Source organism: Agelaius tricolor, unplaced genomic scaffold, assembly GCF_023055355.1.
Source record: "Agelaius tricolor isolate 1412-34295 unplaced genomic scaffold, bAgeTri1.0.p SCAF_3, whole genome shotgun sequence".
Taxonomy (NCBI): Eukaryota; Metazoa; Chordata; class Aves; order Passeriformes; family Icteridae; genus Agelaius; species Agelaius tricolor.
The window spans coordinates 66,988,428-67,006,168 of record NW_027269263.1 but is presented as its reverse complement, the minus strand read 5'-3'; the positions used below and the strand labels follow the sequence as shown (position 1 = coordinate 67,006,168).

At 45.0% G+C, this 17,741-nt stretch overlaps 1 protein-coding gene across 5 annotated transcripts in view; it reads left to right on the top strand.

The window, feature by feature from the left end:
• LOC139588585 (endonuclease domain-containing 1 protein-like) overlaps window positions 1-17,741 on the top strand; it is a 164,433-nt gene that overhangs the window by 112,882 nt on the left and 33,810 nt on the right. For 3 of the 5 annotated variants that reach the window (XM_071424177.1, XM_071424174.1, XM_071424173.1), the window contains one exon: window positions 11,749-12,927. The exons of 1 other annotated variant lie outside the window; for it this stretch is intronic. The gene's annotated coding sequence lies outside the window, so the exon portion shown is untranslated. Of the gene's footprint in view, window positions 1-8,132; window positions 8,345-8,458; window positions 9,027-10,244; window positions 10,337-11,748; window positions 12,928-17,741 lie in introns of those variants that run through there. One more of the 5 variants, XM_071424171.1, reaches the window with a different exon arrangement.

Here is a 17,741-nt window from a genome sequence, read left to right as displayed (position 1 = left end):
CTTGAAGTGGTCTGATTGAACTTCCTATCTTTCTTAATTGTTATCTGCTTTCTGTGTGATAATTTTAATTTCGCTTCCTCTTGGGTAATGGTGGAGTAGTCTGAGTTTGTGTTGTATCAGACAAAAAAAAAAACACAGACTAATAAAAGTTTTGGTGCTGTTTATTGTTATTTTTTAAAGATACAGAGGAGCAGTTCCTTCCAGGTCACTTTGCATGCTTTGACAGACAAAGTGCCTCGATGAAGTGTGGAGCAGTGCAAATTAATCAGTGCTGGAGATAAGCAGAGGGGCAGCAGTGCCTGGCTTTGAGAGCTCACTTTGTAGGGACAGGAGTGGCTGTGATCCAGCTCATGGCACCAGGATACAAACAGCAGGTGTAGCTTTGGAGTGCTTCATGACAGGGGCATTTCTGCTCAGGGCTGGGATTAGAGCTGCTATTGAAACTTATATAACAGCCACAGTGCCAGGGTGGTTGCTAAAAATGATGCTCATCACTCTTACGTCCCATAAGCTGTAAGTCAGAAGAACTATTTTAAGCTGAAGAAATATTTTGGGTTTTTTATTCTTAATGGCCATTGTTTTTCTCCCAGACCCCACTGAGAGGATTTTAAATGTGTCAGGCAGCAGTGCCAATGAAAATATTGTTTTTATAATGTAAGACTTCGACAATCAGCAGTGAGTTTTGTTGTGGGTGGCTGCTTCATTATCATACCCTCATTAACATACCTCAGCAATCAGCAGGGAGTTAGATTTTTTTATTATGGCTGTCCTGTCCAGTTTCTGAAATACATCAGCTTCTTTTATCCAGCAAATGGTGATCTATTTGGGAAAAAAAAACAACCCTATTTTCCTGCCTCTGCTGCCCCAAAGGTTGGTGTTCTGCAGAAGGAGCAGTCAGCTGCTATGGTGATGGGCACAGGGTGGGAATGTGGACAGAAATAGAGGGAGGCTGAAGCCAGACTGTTCCTGCTTCCTTATGGTTTCAGTAGCCCTCTCTGAATTGGATGGAGACTGATTCCAAGGATTTCACAGGTTATTTGTGGTTTTCTGCCTCAGATTCTCACAATCAGCACAAAATAATACTCAGGCAAAAAAGAAGAGAGTGAGATTCTCAAATGGGTAATGTTTGTACAGGATGTATGTAATTCCCTGCAGAGCCACTTGTGCCTGTTGTGCTGGGATTTGGATGCACAGAAATCTCCCTCCTCCCATCCAGACTGAAGTCAGTTTTTGGTAATGCATAATTCATATCCTGAAGCCTTTGTCACAAAAACATCTTACTGCCTTTCCCCCAGCTTGATAAGCCTGCTTTTGTATTTTTAGGATTTCCTTCCCTGCTAATCCCCCAAATCAGCCTGGTGAGGTCTCAAAACAGAGTTCAGAGTAAATCTGAGACAACTTTTACGTCAAGGATGTTGCTCTGTGCAGCAGGTGATTCTCTGGCACCTGCTATTCGTGGATTCTGCCTCCACAAAGAATTATTCCCTGTGGCACCACTGCCACAGGCAGTGCACAAGTGGACTGCAGCTCGAGGGATTCTGCCAGGAGGTTTGGATGTATTTTGGATACATCTCACAAGGAGTGCCTACACACTCGTTTTGTTGGGAAACAAAGACAGCAATTTTTTTTTTTTTTGTGAATTTTTGGTGAGTTCTAATCCAAAATTACTCTTTCCAAAGGGAGCATGATGCCTGTATTTAGTGATGGGTTAGTGGCTCACCTCGATTACCTGTTCTGACTGTGAGTGCTCTCAAACAAGTACAGATTGTGAGGAGTCATAACGTGGTTAAAAATCTGCGTAAAACCTGCAGGAAAAGAGAAAAATGATTCTCAAGTTGTGTTTTAATTCATCTCTTTGCAGAACAACACAATTCAAACAACTTCTGGTGTTTTCTTCTTCCAGATTCTGAGGACAAACCTGTCAGTAATGAATTGTTCCAGAAGTACACAAAGAAAGCTCTTGCGTGGTAGAAGCTGTTTTTTCTCAGGTACAGCACATGCCTGCCCCTCCTTGGCATCAGTTGTTGCAAATACCTTGTAGCCATCAGGCCTTTGCTGCTCAAAGCTTTGAGGAGCTTTGAAAGTACAGAGATGAATGCATGGTGTGCCTGCATAATGGGTAAATTGGATGTTTCACTAGTGGCAAATGATTGCCTTCATTTGAGGGCTCTTTGCCTGCTCCAGAGGATTGTTCCCCAGATCTGTTCATTTCATGGCACTTCTCAGTGCAGCTAAACAAAGCCCAGGAAGGAATGTGGAGTACTGTTATCAGTGTAGGAATCTTTTCAGTAATGGTTTGTTAGTATTTTTTCCTCCCAAATGATCCAAATGCTTTTTTTTCTTGCTGTTTATATCAAGCCACCACACACCTTCTGATGATGTTAAATTCCAGCTGTGGAGGCTTTGATTGTTTCTTGCACGTGGCTCATTTTAAAATGACAGAATTGTTCAGTGAGAGAAATTCAAATGGAAAAAATCAGGCAAACAGGCCTGTGGGGAAGGTTGAGCCTTGTGTAAAAATCCAGTAAAACTTGAGTAAGAACCTCAGAGTTCAGTGTATTGATTTTCTTGTGAAAGTTCAAGAACTGTGTTTCCTTGCAGGCTGAAACTCATCTCAACTCCTCATGACCAGCTGAGCAAGAGAGATGGGATTTGATGCTATCCAAGGTGTAATTCCACAGTTCATGTCTTCTGCTAGTGCCAGCTTAATCACTTTCTGCCCACTCCCAGCCATTCATTCCCAGCTCAGCAGCAATGCAGTGCCACCTCTTCCCTGACCCTGTGGAAAACCAGGTGACTGAAAATAACTCGCTCAAGAAAAGAAACTCCTCATTTTTTCCCTCTGTATTAGAATCCTTTGAATGAATTTCATGGCCCACAGGCAGTCGTGTTGTACTGCTGAAGGTGACAAGAAATGCAGCATCAGAGGCAGCAGTGAGCACTGGAGGGTGTCCCAGTGCTGTGTGATCTTGCTGTCAACAAAAATCTGCTCTGGGACCATATCCTGAATGAAGGGCTTTCACTAGCCACAGGATTATTTATTGACCTACTGCTTTTCATTTATTTTATTAAGGAAGATTAACATCTTCTTGTTAGGGCAGGTTTATTTTTTTTTGACTTGAGGAGATAAACCATCTCTGTGAGAAGTCAGTCAGCTTTGTGGACAGCCATGAATGTCAATAAAGTCTTGGCAAACACAGTAGGTATTTATTCAGCATTGCAAATTAAAAACATTTTTCCTGCTTGTTTAGTGAAGGGAACAAAAAAAGACAAATTACAGAGCGGATGAGCTCTCTTGATAGTTGGAATTCATTAAGCTGGTGGTGAAAACGCTGGGGGATTGATGGTGCAGAAAAAGAAAAGATGAAGCAGCTTTTCCCCAATAGCTGTGGCTTAAGTTCAAGTTGAAAATGACCAAAAACAAAAAAAAATCCCTTAAAGACATCTGTAACTGACTTCACAATCCCAGTTTCTGTCTGGGTAGACAGTTCTTTCTCACTGGAGTTTGTATTAATTGGTTTTTCAGTTGATGGATAATTTCTCAGTGGCTCCTCCATCTCCATCATGCCATGGGGTGTCTGCAGCAGCTCATAAATGAGATCCATGGCCAGACATTAAGTAGGAAGTTCACAGAGTCCCTTCCCACGGTACAGACAGAGCCTTTCTGCAGACTTGTCACTCTGTCATCTTCCCTCAGCTCCACATTTTATTATTAAAATTTTAAAAAAAAAAAGGATTTAAAAAGTTCCAGTAAGTTGAGCAGTTTGTCAGATGTGATGCTCTCACAGGACATTGTCTGCAGATTCTGGCTCTGCCTTTCAGATGGATCATAAAGCTGTCGTGAGTGCAGCTCTAACAAAATCCATTTACACAGCTCCTGTTATGGCAGGGCATGGAAAGGAAGCAGTAGGACTTACTTTTTAATGAATTTCCTGTACAGAATCATTAGTCCACCATGGAAGTCTCTCCAAGTCACACCCAGTGCATGCTCTGTGTGATTATCCCTGATGAATGGGATAAAGTGGCCACAGCTGACACTTGGAGTCACAGACAGTTCTCATGTCATTCCAAGAGCAGGAATTCTGCACTTCATCATCAGAAGAGAGAGGGTTCCCTACTAAGTGTTTAAATGCAGCTAAACCACCTGTAAATCACTGGAATTATTCAACAGCAAAACAAAGCCTTTGTAAACTTCATTCTTGCAGTGCTGTAATTGCAGACAAAACTTTACTCATTCAAGTGATCCCATCAATGTCAAATAAAAACATGAATTATGAAGCTTGTAAGATTAGAGCTTAAAGTCACTGACATGTCATTCCCATAATTTTCTCTGGAGGATTACAGAACACTTAATTTGTAACTGCAGAAACCTAAGTGTAATCAGATGTTCTTCCATCTACAGTTTTTTATCTAAGTCCTTGAATTCTGGGTTGGTTCTTTCCTGTTTCCCAAGTTCTTACTTGTAAATGTGAAGACACTAACTGCTCTGTTCTTCTTCTTCCCAGTTCAAGGAGGAAATTGCCCTCAGCTCTTCAGTCATTAAATCTGGGAAGGATGGAGCAGTCCAGGATTTGAAAATGTTTTAAAACTTCCAGCACCTAATTAGAAGGAGGCATCTTGGAGCAGCACAATAGCTCTCTATCTGCAGTTCATTTGGTTTTCCAATTTAGAAATGACAGTTTACAGCCCTGATGCCAGTGTGTTTCTCATTACCCTGCTCTAGGAACACGCAGAGTTATTGCAAGTTTTGAAAGATGCTTTCTTCAAAAGTGCAAATGATATTAAATGGCAGGATTTGCTCTCTGGATAGCCACATGGAGAAACTGTGGTCTGCAACCATCCTAAGGCTGGTGGTAAAGGCAGAGCCAGGCTGTTGGACCTCAGCTTCAAATTTGTGGATGTCGTGGATGCAACTGCATGGAAAAGATGCTGCAGCAGGAATTAGCCTTGTCCAGGGGAGACAGTTTGTGAAATGTCCATGCTTTCCTTGTTTAACAGCTGGATCTCTGGTTTCTTGGGCTTTTCCCATGAGGATTTTCTTGGAGAGGAGTGTGTTAGCTGTGCTGCTGACAGATACCCCTGTGAGAATGTCCACACTGGCTTGATTTTCCCTCTTCAGGAGTTGGATTCCTGGTCTGAGCTGGTTGGGTTTGTTGTCCTTGGGGTAAATGAAGACAGAGCTGTGTGTCAGCAGGTGATGAAACTTGAGGAACAGGTGTAATTTTTTTTTTTTTATGTGGTTTTCTGCTCCCTGAAGAGGAGATTGAGAATATTTGCCTGTCCTCAGGACTCGACAGATGGGGTCATCTTGCATGGTGGTTTGGGGTCTGGAATGTCAGTTCTACAAGGACTGGCTGAGGGTTGAAAAGGAGACTCAGGGATGACCTTATTTACCTGAAGACCAACATTTTCCTGAGAGGGAATCAGCCTCTTCTCCCAGGTAACAAGGGACAGGACAATGGCAAACAGCCTCAAGTTTCACCAGCAGAGGTTCAGGTTGGACATTAGCAAAAATTTCTTCACTGAAAGAGTGGTGAAGCACTGAAGCAGGCTGAGGGCAGTGGAGTCACCATCCCTGGAAGTGTTCAAAAAACAAGTGGACCTGGCACTTCATGCTAGGGTTCAGTGAGCATGGTGGTATTAAATCAAAGGTTGGACTTAGTAATCTTGGAGGTCTTCTCCAACCTCAGTGGTTCTGTGGTTCCAGTCAGCCTAAATCAGCTCTCACAGGGCTTCCAGAGGCAGGTATGGAGCATACCCAGGTGCAGGAGGGAAAAGAAGAAGATGCTTCACCCTCTTGAAAACACTTCAGCAAGGCAAAATTCTGGACTTCTACATGGCTGAAGGAAAAAAAGAGTTTGGTTCTGCCTGCCCTTGAAAGCAGCTTCATTTTACCCATTAGTGTTTTGTGAGCTCGTGTGGAAGAATCCCAGGCAGCTGCATGCTCAGGGCAGAGCCCGGGGCCATGGGCACAGCTCTGTCCTGCTGCTTCCTGCCTGCTCTGCTCCACACAGGCACTTTCTGGACAGAAAAGCTGCACAATAAATCCAGTGCTGATGTGGCCTGGCGTGGTGACAGCTCTTCCAGTAACTGCAGGAACTGCCTGCTTGCAGAGGCCCAGCCTGCTCTGATGGGTTGTTTTCCTTAAAGCTGTTGTTCTGCACCAGATGGGGCACACGGTGTCTTTGTGCCTCCCTCTGCCATGCAGGCACTTTGTGGTGCCTTCTGTGCCCCTGCCCAGGGGTGATGTGTTCCTTTCTGAGAGGCTGTGATGGACCTGAGTGCTTCCCAGAAGATGGCACTGAGAGCAGGGCTGGGCAAACACTCAAGACTTGCTCGACATCGCTCTGCAGATGGGCTTTGGGTCTGATGTTTGTTCTGCCAGCTGAGATGAGGGGCTGCAGAGAGCTTATGAAAAAAGGAAAAAAAATCTCTTTGAAAGGGAGTAAATTGTCTAGAACACACTTCACTAGCAGATTTCCAGGAAACAACCCTCTGTCAGACTTCTTAGAAGCTGTGCTGGCTCCAGGTGCTAAGTGCCAGGTCTGAATAGCCCTTAATCAACTCAGTCCTTAACGTTAGGTTTGGAGAAACACTTTTCCCCTAATTTGCAAATCCCACCTCAGCCAGAGCCTGCTGACAGGTGGGCAGGGTTCCAGACTCTCTGCACACCTTTGGGATGAATATTCAGCCTTCAGGCACTTATGTTCAGCTTCTGTCACATGCTGGTCTTGGTGCTGCTGCTGTTGAAATGAAGATCTGGTAACATCTTAACGTGTTTTGCTGTCACAAGAGGGAGTTTTGCAGCAGTGCTGCCCTTGCTGGTGTGTCTGGCTCTAGTCTTGCTGTGGGCAGAGCTCAGCAGACAGAATGTGTTAATAGAAGACAGCAGCACAAGCAGGATGAAGGTCCTTCATTCCTTGTTAAAGCCTTGTACTAACAATGTTGTTCAAGCTTGACTAACAAAATGCCTCTGAGTGACACTGCTGCAAGCAATTCTCTTGCTGTTGGTAGCCCTGTAATAGAAAACAGAAGTGAGCATTTGAGTGACTCAAACCAAAATCAAGGGTAAGAATAAGAAAAAAGCATCAACTGTTTTAACAGGAAAAAATAAAAACCCGACGTGGCTAGGTATTCTTCTGTGGCATTTCCAATTTATTGTTACAGGAATATCCTCCCAGCTAGACTCAAGCTCCCTCAGGAAGCTGGTTTCATATGGTGGTTTAGATTTAACTATTCATTGTCTAGCACCATTTGAAATCAGTGTTCTTGGAGGAAGAATGCCTGCCTACATCAGGGAAATGGACCCTCGGGAGCCTCAGAGGAAAAGAAGAGAAAGTCAACAACACCTTTTGTGGTTCTGCCACTCCAGTTAACCACCACCACCAAACAAAGTCCCTTAGTGGGTCTGTGACCCCAGTGACCCCTGGGAGAGCAATGCACAGAGTCATTTCAAAGGCAGAAATTGTTCTCTCATCATGTTTATAATATTTGTGAGTGGTGAGCAACAGCTTCAGAACCCAAGAAGATTTTGAGACAGAAACGAGGCAAAAAAGTGAAATACAGAATTGTAACTCAGTATTGAAGGTGTTGATTCTAGTGCCCCAACTAGTGACAACTACTACAACTAGTTCATACAACATGCTGAGGAATAAGGAGAGAACTACATGTGCTCTAAACCTCCAAACCTGTTTTCAGCCTTACCTAGACGTATTTTTCTTACCGCTCCATCACACTTGTAAATACTTTGTGCATGTATCATACAAGGCAGACAATCAAATTTGAAACAGGTAATTTCTGCATTGAAGCACTGGGAGTTCTGGATGCTGTTTGCATCCCTCCTGTGTGTTTGGCTCTTTGTTGTGGCATGTTTGGCAGATCAGAATGTGTTATTTATGTTGTGTGACAAGACCTGCCAGAGTGCAGGTTGGTGGTTGGATGTGCTCATGGAAATGGCCATCAACTGAGAATTAGACCACAGGTGCTTGGTCATATTGTCCAAGTCTGCTGAAATCTGGAGAAGTCGTTCAAGATTATATTTTTTGAAGTATTTTACTATACTAAAAAATGTGTCCAATGGTTGATGTTGAAAATTTTCACTGTCTGAACCTCTGTTTTCTCACCAGTGCCTTGATAAGAATTATATCAAGTATTTGGGGATTCTCCAATGTGAAATGCTGTCTTCATCCTTGCAGATCTCCATAACCCCTTTAGAGGATGACTGATTTCTTTTGGTGTTCAGAGTCAATAATAATTTCTAGCACCATTTGAAATCGGTTATAGTGATTGGGGAATTGCACCTCGAGAATTTTCACAGAAGAGGCTCCAGAGAGAAGCTTTAATGGTATGAAAACAGGGAAGTGTATTATTTTAATGAATGGAATTGCAGAAATGCTACAAGTTTAAACTCTGGGAGGTGGAGAATTGTAAAAATGTATAACCCAAGATCTTGGTTTAGGTCCTCTGTGTGAAGATGATCCTTGAAATGGTTTGGAAAACCTTACAGTGCTGGGAGGGAAGATCAAGGGAGATGGTTTTCCCAGTGTGGATTTTGGATCAAAGAAGAAGAACCCCACCCTGTTGGCTTAATGATCTGTCTGTGAGGTATGAGGAAATAAAAGGAGCAGCAGGAAGCCTTCCAATCTGCAGCTCCCATACTCTGGACGTGCTGAAAGCAAGATCTCATGGAGGTTATCCCTGCCAGCCTGAGAGCTTCTGCCATTCTCCTCTTGTACACTCCTTACAGAGTAAACCATAAACAGCCTGAGTCACCTCTCCAAGGGGGTTTAATATATATGAATTCTGAAATTTCAGCTGTTCAGAGACACAGCTGGCTGGAGGCAGAGTCAAAGGTGGGTCCTGTCCCCAGTTCCAGCAGGATCTCATTATCCATGAAGACAATCTCTGAAAATCATCCTTCAGTCAGCTGATCATTTTGCATTCAGCTTTTTGGGAGTTAATGACACCAACTAACCTACAGCAACACATCACACACTGTAGCAGGGGATGTTTTCCTGGATGTCCTGGTGAGTTCAGCCGTGTACTGCTTGCTTTTCCCACTGTTCCATATGGGGTAACTAAAAACAAGGGGTTTTCTAAACAAGTGGAGCAACTTTTGAATATTCAGAGGAATTTCTAAGGTTGTGGCTGGTTGTTGGAAGCAAATTTTAACCTTTTATCCCCTCTAGATTTTTTTCTGTATATGAAAATATATTGAAAGCTGGAGAAGGAATTTTGGCAAGAAGAAGTGACAGGATAAGGGGGAATGGCTTTGAACAGAGAGCAGGATTAGATCAGATATTAGGAGGAAATTTTTCCCTGTGAGGTGAGGTTGGTGAGGCCCTGGCACAGGGTGCCCAGAGCAGCTGTGGCTGCCCCTGGATCCCTGGAAGTGCCCAAGGCCAGGTTGGATGGGGCTTGGAGCAACCCAGGATAGTGGAAGGTGTCCCTGCCCATGGCAGGATGGGTTGGAATGAGGTGGTCTTCATTTCTAATTAAGATTATCAAAAACCAAAAGGGACTTTGTGATCTCTTTCAAGTCTCTGGCTTCCATCCATTGATGAAATCCACCCTCATGCTCTGTCTCTTTTCACACAGAGCTTTGAGAAGTGGTGAGCACTGTGTTTAGTACCAAAAACTGTAGCTTAAGCCCTTAAATTAATGGAACAAATTACTGAAATATGGAAAGCATAGACTGGCTTGCAGCATGGGGAGGTTGCAGCAGGATGCAGAGCTCCACGTGTTTTAGGGGTTTTGACAGATGTTCTTGTGCAGGTTTAAAGCTGTGCAGAATTAAGTGGTGTTGGAAGTGTGACTTGCAAGTAATCATCACGTTTTAAGTACATCCCCTGCCTAAGTAGCTTCCATGCAGACAGTTGCTTAAATGATTTCTTGTGGGAAGTCCTTGAAGGAGCAGAGGGATCTGTTTGGAGTTTTGCTGCTTGTGCTGTGAGTATAGGATCAAAATGTCTGAACTTCAGGGAAACTTGTTAACACAAAAACCAATCTTAAGGTTCAAACCAGTTACAAAGTGGTGCAGAAACAGGTGGAGAAGGTTAATAACATTTTAATTCTTTCTGTGGAAAGGCAAGAGGTTCTCTGCACCCTACAGTCAGAAAAATGGAGCTGCCAAGTGCTTGGATCTCGTGGAAGAAGTGAGATTTTCAGACGTGAACACTGCTGGTGGTGTGCCTGTGTGCTCACACACAGGATTGTGTCCTGCTCATGGTCAATCTTCTTTACAGCAACAGGAGCAGAAAGGATGAAAAAAGGAAGAAAATTGCCTGATGAAAACAGAAGCATTTCAGCTTGAAATATATCTCAGGAAGAGGGAGGCGTATGTAACGAGTTGTTCTGTTCTGGTGTGGGTTTTTTTTTAATTGATCCAATTTGCTCTCAACTTCTGGCCTTTTCAAAAAGTGAAGCTACTGGAAGACAGGTCTTCCCTGTCACATAGATTTGGGACATTTTTGCAATTTTGCAAAATGGTGCTTACAAAACCTGCACCAGTCTCAAAATGCCAGTCAGGTACCACAATGGGTAAGTTAAATTACTTGTTTGCAAATCTGCTCCATCCTCCCATTTACAGACCCTGCAGCAGTCACAAAATGCAATGTGCAGGGGGATTGTTTCCATGGCCAGAGAAGTTTGTCCCGTTGCCAGTGTTCTGGAATGATGCTAAAATGAAATCAACACTTGGACTAAGCCAAAAGCAGCACTGGAAGTCAACTGCTTCTCCAAAAACCCTCTCACTTCTGGATTAGTATAAAATGTGCTGGATGAGAGGGAGAGCAAGATGATGTCTGTTGGGAAATTTTTAATACAAAAATATTTCAGAAATGTCTGACAGTGTACACGTTTTTTATTAATGAGTCCTGAAACCGCTTCATTCTACTACATCAAGCCAAAATTTCAATTGTTGAAATTCATTTGTCTGAAAATTTTGTGATCTTGCATCACAGTCTCAAAATGTTAGGCTTCTACATAAGGATGTTCTGTGAAATCCACTGTATATTGGGAATCTGGGAGGAAAATAACCTGATTGTGTTGAGCAGGGGCTTGGGGTGATAGTGAAAAACTGCTTTGTTTTCACAGCAAATAAATTGAGGGTCAGAACTATAATTCTCATTATAATTGATAAAATATTCAACATTAATTGATGGAACATGCAGGCATAGGATGCTTGTGAAAGATTGGAACAGTAAATGAAACAAAATTGTGATATTCTACCAGATGCTCCCTGATTCCTTCAAGCCACTTTGAGACTTCTTAACCAAAAATATTTGGGACTTCTTAACCAAAAATTGTGTGGGATCTGCTGTGTCCTTAGCACACATTTCCAGGGGCAGAAATGTGTGCTAAGGACACAGCAGAGGTATGAGGAGGAGGATAAATTCAGGAATTGTGGCTTTTACTGTGGGCTGGTTGAGTCCTGCTGGGACCTTTGCTAAGTATGAAGCAGCAGAGGCTTGTGTTGGCAGAGCTTTGCTGTGCAGTAAAACAGGCTGTTAGAGCTCACAGCAGTGTAAAGGTGCCAGCAGAGCAAATTCTTCCTTGTTTGGGTAATCCTAATGAAAATAGTGTTAGAATTTCTAGCTATCTGGTGAATCTGATCCAGTGAGGGCAGTGAAGTAACCTGGGTTAAGCTGCCTGCAGCAAGAGGTTGTCACTTTTCAGATATCACTAGGACAGCTCTGCTCTCCTGGTTTCTGACAATGGTCCATCAAACTGCTGGGTTCTCTTCTCCAGGTGCTGCAGGAGCATCTCCTCTGGAAACATCCGGAACTTTGGGGCTTCAGGCAGAAAAGCTGGACCAGCTGTGTGCTCCCACCTCTGCTGCTGAGCAAGAGGATGTTCTGTATGGACTGGTCAGTGAAGTGGTTACAGACCCTGGGTCAGAAGATAGTCCCACTCAGCTCCTTGAAATAGAAGGCAAAAAATGTTTTTCCTGATGTCACTGGATTTCCAACAACTTTCCAAGAACAGTCCATGGAGAGATGTGTGGAGAGATGTGTGGCTGCCTGCTCTGCTGTCTGGATTGCTGGGTATTTAAGTCCCCTTTATGTGCAGTTTCTGTCTGTGCTGCCTTCTCAGCATCATGTCTGTCTCCCCCAGAGGATTCTTCTCTGGAGAAGCTGCCATGGAAGCAGATGATCTATCCTGGGGGCAAGTCAATAAAACCGTTTTCTCCATGTCAAAGAAGTTTTTTAAAGCCCCCTTGGCACCAAAAAAAAAAAAAAAAGGAGAGGTGAGCCTTGGGATCACAAAGATTTGAGTTCAGTATTTTGGTGCTTGTGAAAGTCAAAGATTGGTTTGGGTTGAAGGCATCTTAAAGCCCACCCAGTCCCATCCCCCTGCCATGGGCAAGAACACCTTCCACTATCCCAGGTGGCTCCAAACCCTGTCCAGCCTGGCCTTGGACACTTCCAGGAATCCAGGGGCAGCCACAGCTTCTCTGGGCACCCTGTGCCAGGGCATCTCCACCCTCACAGGGAAGAATTATTCACATATTGTTGCAGAGGGAGGATTTTTCGGTCTCTACTTCTCCAAAGCAATCAGTGTGTCAAGCCCTGTGTAACTCTGGCTGGATTCCAGCCTGGAAAGCCAGACACTGACCCTGATTTGGAGCAGCACAGCCTGGGATGGAGTGGCTGGGAAGGGGCATCAAAGCCCTGTGTGGAGGAGCCGGCTGTGACAACAGTTTGCCAAGCAACGCATGGCAGAGCATGGACAGCAAGAGGAATGTAAGGCAACTCTTTTAACTTCATTGCTTCAAATATCATCACTGTCTGTTCTTCTATAACATTACTGCATAAAAACCCAGTGGGATTTATTTATAATTGATGATTTTACGTGGAAGACACTCCAATGCCACCGTGCGGATTAAATCCCAGAACAGACTGACAGGTGTGAAATCCATGAGCACAGGTGAGTGAGCTGGTCTGTTAGTAGCCTCCAGAGGACCACAAAGTGATTTCCTCAGGTTTTACCATGATATAATCTTCAGTCTTGCCTGTCCTTACTGTGAAACAGACTGGGAAGAGAATGGCTTGATAGTTCCCCATATGGTCCATCATTACTAAAAATACCATGGGGTGATGGGATTGCCTGCTGAAAGGTGCCAAAATCCTTGTAAATCCAAACCTGCTTAAAAATCACCTCTACAAAAACCTGAATTTCTCAGGAAATTCATGGGAATTATCACGGATTTTCAGGCTTCCAAATAAGTTGTCATGTAAAGACTCTCCACTATGTTTCCAGTGTGAGAACTGAAATCACAACTTGAAGGAAAGAGAAATTCAGTGCAAGTAAATTTTCAAGATTTCTCTATGCAAATCAAAATTCCAGTTGGAGAACTTTGGAGTGAAACAATGGTGTAAAACCCCCCCAGTTTTTAGTTGAGATTAGCCTGGAAATTTTAAGGCACTCATGAATAATTTATACACCAGTCTTCCCACGGATGAGCAGCAGGACGAGAGCGTGGCTACGTTTGTCACTGTATTGAGATGTTTCCTGGCAATGGTGGAATTTTTATGGTGTTCTTTCTCATAATGGAGTTGTTGCTTAGCTTTTAATGTCCCAAATGTAAACAGATCTGAGGAAGCAGATCGTTAAAAACGTTTAGAAAGGGCGAATGAAAAAGTGAAGTACTTGCGTGCTGCGTTCCAAGCAAAGCCTATAAATCACCGCCATCGGAATTCTCTGACAAGGAGCAAATGCTTTTATGGACTCACAGAAATGGCATTAGGAGGAATAGTGAAAAGATTAATATTTTTAAATTGTGGCAGAAGAGCTGAGGGAATAACCCGAGAGGTTTGAGAAGCTGTCCTGTGCTCTGCTTTAAATTTTAACACTTTGGTTTAACAAATTCAAAATCTGATCCAAATCTGCTTTGTCATCTTCAGCTCCACAGTGTCCAAAGCCATGGCACCAGCTGACTTCACTGCCTGGTGCTCCTGCATTGGCCAGGCTGGGAATGCTTAAATCCACGCAGAGGTTTTATGTGTAGGAGCAGCTCAGGAAAAAAAGTGTTCCAAAAAAAGGCAGTTTTCATTTGGTTTTCAACCCTCAAAGCTGCTTTCTAAACTCAAATTTGGGCTTGCAGCTTTTGAGCCTTCAAGAGTCGCTTCAGTGACCCATCGCCATGTCCTGGTGATGGGATCCCATGGGATGCAGGGGTGGAGGTGCCAAGCCCTGGAAGGCACTGCTGCAGGGGGATAGAGGAGTTCTCCTTGGCTCCCCTGGCCTGGCCGAGCCAGCCCAGCAGATGTGAGATGCTGCCTTGGCACGGGTTGGGCTCGTCGGGAGAGGCCGTGGGTGGAGAGGAGCTGGCAGGGATCCCGGGAGCCGCTGGGAAGAGGCTGCGCGGGGGAGAGCGAGCTCACCACCCACCTCGGATGAAATCATGGAATGGGCAAGTGTGAGGAAGGGCTGCTGAGGAGAAGGAGACCTAAAAAAAAAAAGGGGGGGACGGGAGAGGAAGGATGCTGGACCAGCGAGGAGGGTGAGGGTAGTTCCTGTGTGGTGGGTTTGGTTCTCACAGGAGTCACTTGTAACAGATACGGGGCCGGAATAAGGGCAGGAATTTGTCACAGGAAGGTTTGCTCCAGCAGCATAGAAAAGAACTTTGATACCTGACCCCTTTGATGGAAATTCATTATCATGTGTTTGAATGGAGAAATGATTGTTCTCAGGCAGGCTGTTGCTTCCCCAGTCTAACCTGTAACCAAGCTTGGACCGAGGAAGATGCATTCCTGGAGTGAGGAGAAGGAGAAGATCTCTGGAGCTGGCTGGTTTATAAGAGTGCCCTTAAGGGCTGCTGAGAAAGGGACTTTACTGTGCCACTTTCCTTAACCAAGAATGGGTGGCCTTGGTGTTCCCAGTTGGGTGGGCACATTGTCTCATCCTCACTGCAAACCAAGAAGGAGAAAGTCCAGTGTGGCTTCCTATTGCACTTTGAGCCTGAACATTGCCCAGTGTGATCTCCTTGGATTTTTTCCCCCCAATATTTATCTGATTTATGATAAATTACACCACTCATGAGAGTAACTGTTTAAATCCAATGAGAAGACCTTCAGTATCTGTGTTTTCCACATGGATTTGTGTCCAAGCTGCCTCCTCACAGCTCATCCCACATCATTTCTGGAGAGCTCCTCAGGCAGGCGAGGAGCCAGTGGAAGGAGCGGGTGTCCCTGGAGTGATCAGCACGAGGTTTTGTCCAGTGCACCCACTGAAATGCAGCCTGGATCTTCTGCTGGGTTTTGCTGGGTCCTTTTTATTCCTTGGAAACACAGTTCAGGATGGAACTGTCACGCTCTGACTTTGAGGAATGGGATTCTCAGCACTTCTGTCTCTGCTCCAGCCAGTGAAAACTGATGCGTAAGACTCCTCCCCCCGTAACTCCAGTGGGTGCAAAGTTGTAACTGTTTCAGGAAAGATACAGCCAGAAAAAAAAAAAAAAAAAAACCACCAAAAAACATTTCCCTAGCTCATTTTCTTTTCCCAGAAAACCAGATGGGTGAATCATTACAACAGCAGCTGTGACAGGGGACCAGACAACAGACTGAGCCCAAAGCCCAGCCCAGTCGAGGCAAGATGAAAAACTGTCCAAGGATTTACCAACCCTCCCTCCCACATCTGTTTAAAGTAGCAAGACTCCAGGATAAGGGCATGTGGATTTTATCCTTCCTCTTGCATCCTCCATAGCAGCAAGAGCAGCCATTGCAGAGACCAGGGTGTAATAAATCCATCAGGATCTAGCAGTGAGATCCAGTGAAGTAATGTGATGGTGTGGTCAGTGATGATCACCAAAACAGAATTACAGAATGGTTTGGATTGGAAGGGACCTTGAAAATCCCTTAGTTTCAACTTCCCAACAATTTCCACTAGACCAGGGTGGTCCAAGCCCTGTCCAGCCTGGCCTTGGGCCCTTCCAGGGATCCAGGAGCAGCCACAGCTTCTCTGGGCAGCCTAGGCCAGGGTCTCACCACCCTCACAGGGAAGAATTTCTTCCAATATCCAACCTAACCCTGCCCTCTGGTAGTGGGAAACCATTTTCACTTGTCTTGTCACTCCATGCTGTTGTCCCAGCTCCCTCTCTGGCTCTCTTGGAGCACCTTTAGGCACTGGAAGGAGCTCTCAGATTTTCCTGGAGCCTTTTTTTCCCCCAAGCTGTCCCAGCCTGGCTTCAGATCAGAGGGCCTGCATCCCTCCAAGCATCTTTGTGGCCTCCTCCCGATTCACTGCAATGCATCCCTGTTTTTTTCTGTGTTGTGAGCCCCAGGGCTGGAGGCAGCTCTGCAGATGAGATCTCACCTGAACGGAGCAGAGGAGCCAGAATCCCCTCCCTGACCTGCTGCCCACACTTGTGAAGCAGCCCAGGACTGGGGGTGTGTCTGGGATACCATCAGCCATTGCTGGGTCATGTTGAGCTTCTCATCCACCAACACCCCCAAATCCTTCTCCCCAGGGCTGCTCCCCAAACATTCTCCATACCTGCTCTTGGAATTGCCCAAGCACAATATCCAGCTCCTTAGACCAGAGGGAGCAGCCTGGAGGCTCTGTTTGTTTGTGCCAGGGTTTCCTCTGCAGGCAGAGTTATTTGTGAGATACATAGACATGCTCTTAATATGGCAGAGTCCTATGCGTAAAACTCATCAAAATAACCCCAGAAGTGACAAGGTTGAGACAGCATTTAAAAGTTAAGAGATGCCTGCCTTCAGGCTGCCCACAGAACCCCTGTGGGCATGTGTGGTTCATCCTTAATTACACTTTTGGGAGGTATTTTTTATTCCAGAGGACACTGCCCTGCTCCCTGCACGCGATGCTGGTACTCACTTGCTGAAAAGCCATTCAGGGTTAGGGTGGCTTTTTTCCTTCATCTCTGCAGCATCCGAGTGCTTTGGCTGGAACAGTTGCTCTGATGACATCTTCTTTCTTTTTTCTTTTCCCTTGGTGAGGCTCTATTGTGGTTTCTGCTTTACAAACAAAGAACCAGAGCACAGAGAAACGAAGGTCAAAGAATCTATTAATTTCGGGTGCCCATTTTGAAGTAGCCAGTGCAAGATATTCAGGACTCTGTGTTCAAAGCGCAGATTCCTCTCATGCCTTTCTTTGTTTTCTTCCAACTCCCTGCTTTGTTCATTGCCCTCTTCCAACTTCTGCCTCTTGGGCGCTGTAATTACGACTTTTAAATTTAAATGCTGCTCTTAGCTTTTGAGTGTTTTCATCGATGACTGAAAAGCTGTAGCTGAGCTCCTCTAGGCAGCAAATGTTCCCTTTCTCTCAAGGTAAACAACGAGTCAGGGAAGGTCACTGCAGGTAAAAAGCCACAGGTCTGGAAGAAGAGAGCAGGACATGATTCAAGCCAAAGTACTCATGAGCAATGTGGAGATGTCTTCACCTCTCCTACCCTCTGCGGCTCCTGTGAACCCTGTCACAGAGCAAGGGCAGCACAAAGAAGCTGGATCTGGGATAAAAAAACCTGGGGGTTACCTCAGGTGCTCAGGGCTTGGGCCAATTGCTGCTTTAGCAGAGGCAGCTATGGAGGAATTGTGTTTGGGGAAGCAGAGCAGAGCACGGCAGGAGTGGGAGGGCAGAGGGAAGCCGGCGGTACCCAGCATGTGCTTCTTGTGTTGGGAGTAGCTTGTACTTGTGGGACTTGGTCAAAGGCCAGGAAAACCCTGAGGGTGAGGCTGCAGTGCTCCTCTTGAGATGTTCCAGCCCCTGGAGCCCTTGGGAAC